Below are 10,259 nucleotides of genomic sequence, written 5' to 3'. Positions count from 1 at the left end.
TTGAAGGGACTGTGAACACGAAAGTTCCTTGAAACAAGAAACACGAGAATAACGTGTACAAAATAATATTTTGTGTTTATGATTTTGGGGTTACGATCTCTCTTGAATTTGGTCCTCTGATTCTATCTTCGTAAGATGTAGATTTGTTGATCCAAGGGCCGTCGAGGGTTGATCTTGGATGAACAGTTGTAAGTTTCTTCAAGGGCCTTTGTGGTTTTGATCTTGAAGGTTGATGGAAGTTTCTTCAAGGGCCTTCGGGGCTTGATCTTGAATGTTGATGGATGAGCGGATCTTCAAGGGCTTTTGGGCTTGATCTTGAAGAACAGTTGGTTTTCTTCAAGGGCCGTCGAGGCTTGATCTTGAATGAACAGTTGGTTTTCTTCAAGGGCTTTTAGGCTTGATCTTGAAGAATAGATGTGTGGATTTGTTTATTGATCCAAGGGGCCGTCGGGGCTTGATCTAAGGATGAACAGTTGATGAATGGATCTTCAAGGGGCGTTGGGCTTGATCTTGAAGAATGAGTGTATGGGTTTGTTAAGGTCGTTGATCCAAAGGGCCGTTGGGGCTTGATCTTAGGATGAACGGATGATGAATGATGAACGCTTTCTTCAAGGGCCGTTGGGGCTTGATCTTGAGTTGTTGGAAGTTCTTCAAGGGAGCTTTTGGGCTTGATCTTGAAGAACGGTTGGATGTGTGGATTTGTTGATCCAAAAAGCCGTTGGGGCTTGATCTTAGGATGAACAATTGATGAATGGATCTTCAAGGGGCGTTGGGCATGATCTTGAAGAATGGGTGTATGGGTTTGTTGAGGTCGTTGATCCAAAGGGCCGTTGGGGCTTGATCTTAGGATGAACGGATGATGAATGATGAACGCTTTCTTCAAGGGCCGTTGGGGCTTGATCTTGAATAATGGTTGTGTGGATTTCTTCAAGGGCTTTTGGGGCTTGATCTTGAAGGTTGATGGAAGTTTCTTCAAGGGCTTTTAGGGCTTGATCTTGAATGTTGATGGATGAGCGGATCTTCAAGGGCTTTTGGGCTTGATCTTGAAGAACGGTTGGTTTTCTTCAAGGGCCGTCGAGGCTTGATCTTGAGTTGGTGGGAGTTCTTCAAGGGCCGTTGGGGCTTGATCTTGAAGGAGGATTTGACGAAGAACGAAGAGTGCTTTCTTGATCCTTCGGGATTTTCTTGAGAGCTTTAGAACTTTAAGGCTTCAAGATTTTGGTGTGTGTCGGTTTGTTGAGGTTGTTGATCCAAAGGGCCGTTGGGGCTTGATCTTAGGATGAACGGATGATGAATGATGAACACTTTCTTCAAGGGCCGTCGGGGCTTGATCTTGAATAATGGTGGAAGTTCTTCAAGGGCCGTCGGGGCTTGATCTTGAAGGAGGATTTGACGAAGAATGAAGAGTGCTTTCTCCATTCTTCGGGATTCTTGGGAATTTGGGGGTTGGATGCTTGAGAGCTTTAGAGTTTCAAAGCTTCAAGGATTTTGGATGTGTGGGGAGTATTCTCTTCCATTTTGAGAGTAGAGAAATGTATTTGTGAATTGGTTGATGGTGTGTGTAGAGAAATGTATTTGTGAATTGGTTGATGGTGTGTGTAGAGAAATGTATTTGTGAATTGGTTGATGCTTGATACCTTGATGGAGAAGCCTATTTATAGGCTTTGAGAATGAATCACCACCACAAAATATTTTTTTCCTTTCCAAGCACCATTGCCTAATTTTCCCACTTAATGCAATATTGAAATTGAAGTGGTGTAACTTATGGCCTAATTTCCCACTTAATACCATTTTAAACTTGAAGTGGTGTAACTTATGGCCTAATTTCCCACTTAACACCATTTTAAACTTGAAGTGGTGTAACTTATGGCCTAATTTCCCACTTAATACCATTTTAAACTTGAAGTGGTGTAACTTATGGCCTAATTTCCCACTTAACATCATTTTAAACTTGAAGTGTGTATGCTTTGTCATTGCCCAAATGAGAAAAACTTGCTTTGATCCGTAATGGATTGAAGTGTGCTTGCCTTGTCATTGCCCAACATGAGAAGAAAAACTTGTTTTGATCCTCAATGGATTGGAATGTACTTGCCTTGTCATTGCCCAAAATGAGAAGAAAAACTTGTTTAATCCTTCAAGGGTATTTCTTCCTATTTTGTTGAGTCACACGCCATGTGTACAATTTGTACAACACGTGGCGTATGCCATGTATGCCTTGACACGTCAAAACTTTAATGCATTGGTGAACATTTGTTTTTACTGAAATTTCGATGTCTACAAATGCCCCCACTTCAAGGCGCGTCGTAGACATGTGCTTGACACGTGTAGAAGATGCGTTTTGAAGTCCCTTAATGTAGATGTCAACCCAAGGGGCGTCGAGGCTTGATCTTGAATTGGGCTGGAAATTTCTTCAAGGGCCATTGAGGCTTGATCTTGAGTTCGACTGGAAGATTTTCTGGTTTCCTCCAATCGTTGATTTTCCACAGGCTTAGTCTTGAACTGGGCTGGAAGATTCTTTTGGTCTCCCCCGAAGGCCTGAACTTACTCCTTTTATCTGGAGTTGAATTTGATTCAAGGGTGGAGAACACTTGATTTCGAATCGGGCTTGTGATTTCTTCAAGGGCCATCGAGGCTTGATCTTGAATTGGGCTGGAGGATTCTTTTGGTCTTCCCCGAAGGTCTGAACTTACTCCTTTTATCTGGAGTTGATTTTGATTCAAGGGTGGAGAACACTTGATTTCGAATCGGGCTTGTGATTTCTTCAAGGGCCATCGAGGCTTGATCTTGAATTGGGTGTAGGATTCTTTTGGTCTCCTCCACTCGTTGATTTTCCTTTGTGCTACTCTTGAACTGGGTAGCAGGATTCTTTTGGTCTCCTCCACTCGTTGATTTTCCTTTGTGCTACTCTTGAACTGGGTAGCAGGATTCTTTTGGTCTCCCCCGAAGGTCTGAGCTTACTCCTTTTTTTCTGTTTCTTTGTTCAATCTCTCCAATTCGTATTGAAGAGGGTTAGAGGATAGCTCAGCATATGCAGTTTTAGCTTGTCTCCACATGCTTCAATGTATCATTTTCACTTGCCTTACTTGCTCCCCTTTGCAGAAGTGGTATTTCCTTATGCAGGTTTGACATCTTCTCTTGTAGTATTTGTCTTCTGATACAGGAGTGGAATGCAAACCTTGCATTTGAATGGACCATCACTTCTTGGTGGCAGCGCAAGTTTGAGTGGAGGTTCCGACATATTGCTCTCTCTGTCCTTGTCTTGGCAGGTGAGAACAAGGGCAAAGGAAAAGACAGGGAAAAAGCATGATATGAGATACCTTTGCTTTCGCCCTTGATGATATGAGATATTTTTGCCTTGGTGTCATTTGTTTGCAAGGGCATTCCCGGAGAGGAAGAAAACTGAGCATTTTGAGATGCTTTGCTGGGAGTGTACTCTCGGAGGTGAGGAAGAGTTGGGCATTTTTTTTTTTTTGTTTGCAGGTCTGCCTTGCCATAAAAGATGAAGGTCGACATATATAGGGATTTCCCAATAGCAAGTGGTGGTACTGTTCTTTTACCCTTGTCGACAAACGTTTTTGATCCCGCAAATCCGGCTTTTTGAAATAGTGACGACTCTTCGATCTTTGAATACGCCTCTTTGATTTCTGAACGACGCCTCTTCGATTTCTGAACGAGCGCCTCTTTTGACAAAGCTGCATGCGTTTTCTGAAAAGCAGAGAAAGCGCCACCGAACTTTGCGCTTGTCGGCTAAAGATGTGTAGCTGCGATGATGACCTCCACGTGATCTTTTGACAAAGTGGCACCCGTGTTCTGAAAAGCTGAGAAAGCGTCGCCAACTTACGCCGGAAAACCCAGCTTTTGAGATTTGCAGAGCGATGTCTCTTCACTTTTTTGAATAAGCGGCCCTTCGATTTCTGAACCAACGTCTCTTTGATTTCTGAGCAAGCGCCTCTTCGATTTTATAGAGGTATTGATCACCTCTAACATGCACACTTTGAAGGTTGCTCATTCCTGAAAATCATCTCCGACCTTTTGAGTTTTAACTCCATCCACCCATCTCTTTTAACACCTTTGAAAAAATGGCTAACCCATCGAACCTTAGCTTAGAATTGAGTCTCAGCAGTGATCCGGTTGCGCCGCGTCAAGGTAATGTATGGTGCCCGTCTTTCTTATCTTCTAACGGTCCTCTTACAGGTGAAGACTCAGTGATGCAGAATGCAACAACAGCTACAATAGTTGCTAGGAACCTCCTCACACCAACAGATAGTAGGCTACTTTCAGGACGGTCCGATGAGTTGGCCGTTCAAGAGTCCCTCGCTCTCAGTGTTCAGTGTGCGAGCTCTGTGTCCAACATGGGCCAACGCCTGCTTGCTCGGTCTCGTCAAGTGGAATCATTGATGGCAGAGGTGGAAGATCTTAAGCAGGAGATTAAACAGCTTAAGTACGAGAATAGAAGTTTGCATGTGCTTGCAAATAACTATTCGTCGGGCATGAAGAGGAAGCTTGATGAGATGCAAGAATCTCAAGGTCGAATGCAAAGTGACCGTCAAAGGCTTGCGTCTTTCTTTCAGAGGCACCTTTTTCCTGGGTCATCCAGCGTTCCGCCAAGTATTGAGGCCTCGAATGCTCTATCTCCGATGCCTCTTGCTCCGATGCCTTCTGCTCCGATGCCTCCTGCTTCGAGAGTGTTGCCACGTAGTGGGGTTTCACGTACACATCCTTTGTGAAAGCTTCATCTTTTTTTCTTTTTCTTTTTTTTTTTTTTTTTTTTTGTACACACTTGTAATTTCTCGGAGATCAATGTACATGCTTTATTTTATTCAGTGTATTGTGCTAAATACAGATAAAACATATACATCACCAAGATGTGTTTTTTCCCTTTTTTTTTATTTTTTATTTTTATTTTGATGATGTGACTGTACTTGAAGTTTTGAAGTTTCAAGTTGCCTACGTACCCTTGGTTGAGGAGGGATCAAGTCATGACGTAGTTCAAATGAGTGATGGTTTTGATGATGATTTTGCCGTACACAGTTTATGCTCTTGCGGGCCAGGAGCGTGATACATGGAAGACTTATGCTGCTTGAACTTGTATTTGTCGCAAAGCTCGTCCACGAGTCGGTTGGAGAACTGCTTTCTGTTGTCAGTGATAATGTAGCGAGGCACCCCATATCGGTGGATGATATGCTCCTTGATGAAACGAACAACAGTTTCCTTTTTTACTTCCCTTAAAGGGATGGCTTCAGCCCACTTGGAGAAGTAATCTGTTGCAGCTAGGATGTAAGCTTCCCCTGCAGATGACTTTGGCGTAATTGGTCCTACAACGTCCAATCCCCATGCGTCGAACGGCCATGAAGCAACTGTAGGGTGTAATGGTTCAGGCGGTTGATGTATGAAGTTGGCATGGAATTGGCAGGCTTGGCACCTTTTGGCGTGTTCCAGGCAGTCCTTCACCATGCTCGGCCAGTAGTAACCCATTCTTTTAAGCCGGAAATGTAGCTTTGGTCCAGACTGATGTGCCCCACACACACCTGAATGTGCTTCTTCCATGGCTAGATTAACTTTTTCCTCACCTAGGCATCTCAGGAACACTCCTTCAAAAGAGCGTCGATAGAGTGTTCCTTTGTAGTAAAGGAAGCGAGGTGCTCGTCGACGTATTTCGGAACGGTGTCTGAGATCATCTGGAAGCTTTTTGTGCTCTAAGTAGTCGATCAGCGGCTGTCTCCACTCTTCAGCATCGACTGGAAGTACTGAGATGACATTTGTATCATCTAGTGACATTTCATTAACGAGCGGAATCACCCATCTTCGGAAAACTGGCACGTCTGCAACTTCATCTTTTCCTAGTGTCATACTCGAGGCTAGATTGGCGAGAGCGTCTGCCATTTGATTTTCCTTTCTTGGCACATGTTCCAGTGTCACAGCTTCGAACTTTTGTAGCAGTTGGGTCGCTAGCCGGAAGTATGGGACGAGATCATCTTTCCTCACCTCATATTCAGTTCAGAGTTGATTGATTATGAGCTTGGAATCGCCATATACCTCAAGAGCTTTGATTTCCATGTTGATCACCATTTGGAGCCCGATGATCAATGCTTGGTACTCAGCAACATTGTTGGAGCATAGCTCATTCAGTTGGAATGAGTAAGGTAGTATTTGCCTTTGTGGCGACATGAATACTACTCATGCCCCCGCTCCGTCTGCTCGTGCGGATCCGTCGAAGAACATCGTCCATGTTGGGAAGATGTCGATGTAGAACACCTCCTCGTCAGGCAAGTCGTCTGAGATTTTCCAATCAGCTGGGATTGGATGATCGGCAAGGAGCGTTTGGTGCTGTTTGCAGTTTCAGCTCGTGCAGGCAATGAGCGTTTAGTGCCGTTTGCAGTTTCAGCTCGTGCATGCAAGGAGCGTTTAGTGCCGTTTGCAGTTTCAGCTCGTGCAGGCAAGGAGCGTTTGGTTGCTGTTTGCAGTTTCAGCTCGTGCAGGCAAGGAGCGTTTGGTTGTCACCTTTTAGGCTCGTGCGAACGAGGAGCTTTGGTTGTCGCCTTTTAGGCTCGTGCGAACGAGGAGCTTTGGTTGTCGCCTTTTAGGCTCGTGCGAACGAGGAGCTTTGGTTGTCACCTTTTAGGCTCGTGCGAACGAGGAGCTTTGGTTGTCGTCTTTTAGGCTCGTGCGAACGAGGAGCTTGGTTGTCACCTTTTAGGCTCGTGCGAACGAGGAGCTTTGGTTGTCGCCTTTTAGGCTCGTGCGAACGAGGAGCTTTGGTTGTCGCCTTTTAGGCTCGTGCGAACGAGGAGCTTTGGTTGTCGCCTTTTAGGCTCGTGCGAACGAGGAGCTTTTGGTTGTTGTTGTGGATTTGTCAAGTGATCTGGGAGAGGCGTTCCTCGCAATCTTCATAGGAAGGAGCCTTGACCGAGTAATTGAAGAAGTCTTCTGGGAAGAGGTCGCACATTGTGATGGGGATGGACGATCTTTGTGTCGAAATTTCATTATCTCCAACACTTTCACATTGTTCTGGAGGTTGATAAGAGTTGTTTTGCCCTATTTTCGACTGATAAACTTGTGGACAAGATGGTTGCTGCTTATCCAATTTCTTCGAAGCGATCTTCGAACTGCATTCCTCACAATCTTCATAGCAAGGAGCCTTGATCGAGTAATTGAAGATGTCTTCGAGGAAGAAAAGATCCCGCATGAACGATCTTTGTGTTGTAATTTCATCATCCTCAACATTTTCATGTAGCTTTGAAGGTTGACGGTAGCTGCTTTGCCCCCTTTCCGATTAGTGCACTTGTGGAGAAGACATATGTTTCTCGTGCAGTTTCTTCGGAGTGACATGAGTCCATCCTTCAATTTCACTTGACTTGGAGCATGCCCCCAACAGTCGAGGTGAAGACTTTGAGTCGAAAAAGCCAGAAGTGACATCTTTCTTAGGGATTTCATCTTCAGTGCCGTCCTCTTGGGTTTGTTGGCATGAAGATTTGCCAGTGTGGACGATGATGCGCCTCTTTACCTTCAGTGGTCCTTTTGTGTCGACCTCTAGGATTGCTTGGCGCTTTATCCTTGAAGGAATCAAGTTTCGAACGTCGCATTTTTCTGCTAACCCATCAAACTTTTCTTCCTTTGGTGTTGTCTTCCTCTTTCCAAAAGGCTTCTCATTATCTTCAAATCTTTCCGAAGCTGATCGTCGCAGAGGAGAGATAGCTGTGTTGCTTTGTTTCTTAGGCTTTAACAACCTTTCAAAAACAGAGCTTTGGGATGTTGGCGCGCTAAGCCTCTTGAAGACAGAGGTTCGGCCTTGACTACCAATGTGATTAAGCGCTGAAATTCTGGAGCTTGAATGGCTCATCCTATCGAAGACTGACGTCTGAGGGGCGGGTTTAGGCTCTTTTTGGTCTTGTTCAATGCTCACGCTGATGTGTTGAGCGCTAGCTTTCTTCACTTTGCTTGAAATCTTCACGGGTGCATTTGGTGTGAAGCCAAGTCCGGCTTTGTTGTTGTCAACTCCATAACCATGCTCCTTCAACTTCTTTTGAGTTTTGGTGAGGTTACGTTCTTTGTCATTGACGGTGTTTGAAACCTTCTTTCCAAGATTTGAAGAGGAAGCAAAGTCATGCCTAGCCTTTGACATGAGTTCGTAGGCATTTGGGTTAAAGCCTTCTTCGGTCTTCTTAGTTGGAAGAGAGCTTGGTTTCATTTTGACGCCATGTTGTGCCTCCAGACGGTTGATGAGTCCGGCGGTTTGCAAGTTTTTCTCCTCTGCAGTCCGTGTGAGCTTTGCGATTGCTTCATTCATTTGAGCCAGCTGCTCCTCGATTGAAGTTACTCCAGTGGTCATGACTTGCATGGTTGTATTGCCGCTCGAATCAGCGTCGGAGAGTAGGGACTCTGAGTATTTCCTCAGGCTTTCCCCTCTTGATGCCCTTAGCGAGGCTAGGGTGATCACAGACTCGTGCCTCAGGTGCTCTTGTTCCTTTGACAGAGTTAATGTAGGGGCGGAAGCCGCGGCAAAAAGAGCTCTTACCTTACTTCGGGTTATGGTGCCCGAAATATCACCACTTACGGCGATGATGTTCTTGTTCTTTGCTTTGATTGCAGGAACAGCTTGATCCTTTCTTGATGCCATTTGCGTTTTTCGATGATTTGAGGATAGAGATGAGAGGTAGAGATGTCCCACTGGGCGTGCCAAATTTGTGAACACGAAAGTTCCTTGAAACAAGAAACACGAGAATAACGTGTACAAAATAATATTTTGTGTTTATGATTTTGGGGTTACGATCTCTCTTGAATTTGGTCCTCTGATTCTATCTTCGTAAGATGTAGATTTGTTGATCCAAGGGCCGTCGAGGGTTGATCTTGGATGAACAGTTGTAAGTTTCTTCAAGGGCCTTTGTGGTTTTGATCTTGAAGGTTGATGGAAGTTTCTTCAAGGGCCTTCGGGGCTTGATCTTGAATGTTGATGGATGAGCGGATCTTCAAGGGCTTTTGGGCTTGATCTTGAAGAACAGTTGGTTTTCTTCAAGGGCCGTCGAGGCTTGATCTTGAATGAACAGTTGGTTTTCTTCAAGGGCTTTTAGGCTTGATCTTGAAGAATAGATGTGTGGATTTGTTTATTGATCCAAGGGGCCGTCGGGGCTTGATCTAAGGATGAACAGTTGATGAATGGATCTTCAAGGGGCGTTGGGCTTGATCTTGAAGAATGAGTGTATGGGTTTGTTAAGGTCGTTGATCCAAAGGGCCGTTGGGGCTTGATCTTAGGATGAACGGATGATGAATGATGAACGCTTTCTTCAAGGGCCGTTGGGGCTTGATCTTGAGTTGTTGGAAGTTCTTCAAGGGAGCTTTTGGGCTTGATCTTGAAGAACGGTTGGATGTGTGGATTTGTTGATCCAAAAAGCCGTTGGGGCTTGATCTTAGGATGAACAATTGATGAATGGATCTTCAAGGGGCGTTGGGCATGATCTTGAAGAATGGGTGTATGGGTTTGTTGAGGTCGTTGATCCAAAGGGCCGTTGGGGCTTGATCTTAGGATGAACGGATGATGAATGATGAACGCTTTCTTCAAGGGCCGTTGGGGCTTGATCTTGAATAATGGTTGTGTGGATTTCTTCAAGGGCTTTTGGGGCTTGATCTTGAAGGTTGATGGAAGTTTCTTCAAGGGCTTTCAGGGCTTGATCTTGAATGTTGATGGATGAGCGGATCTTCAAGGGCTTTTGGGCTTGATCTTGAAGAACGGTTGGTTTTCTTCAAGGGCCGTCGAGGCTTGATCTTGAGTTGGTGGGAGTTCTTCAAGGGCCGTTGGGGCTTGATCTTGAAGGAGGATTTGACGAAGAACGAAGAGTGCTTTCTTGATCCTTCGGGATTTTCTTGAGAGCTTTAGAACTTTAAGGCTTCAAGATTTTGGTGTGTGTCGGTTTGTTGAGGTTGTTGATCCAAAGGGCCGTTGGGGCTTGATCTTAGGATGAACGGATGATGAATGATGAACACTTTCTTCAAGGGCCGTCGGGGCTTGATCTTGAATAATGGTGGAAGTTCTTCAAGGGCCGTCGGGGCTTGATCTTGAAGGAGGATTTGACGAAGAATGAAGAGTGCTTTCTCCATTCTTCGGGATTCTTGGGAATTTGGGGGTTGGATGCTTGAGAGCTTTAGAGTTTCAAAGCTTCAAGGATTTTGGATGTGTGGGGAGTATTCTCTTCCATTTTGAGAGTAGAGAAATGTATTTGTGAATTGGTTGATGGTGTGTGTAGAGAAATGTATTTGTGAATTGG

This window comes from the organism of the source record quoted next, unplaced genomic scaffold (genome assembly GCF_019419815.1).
Source record: "Pyrus x bretschneideri cultivar Hongxiangsu unplaced genomic scaffold, Pyrus_bretschneideri_v1 Contig22, whole genome shotgun sequence".
NCBI lineage: Eukaryota > Viridiplantae > Streptophyta > Magnoliopsida > Rosales > Rosaceae > Pyrus > Pyrus x bretschneideri.
This window is presented reverse-complemented; position numbering follows the sequence as displayed.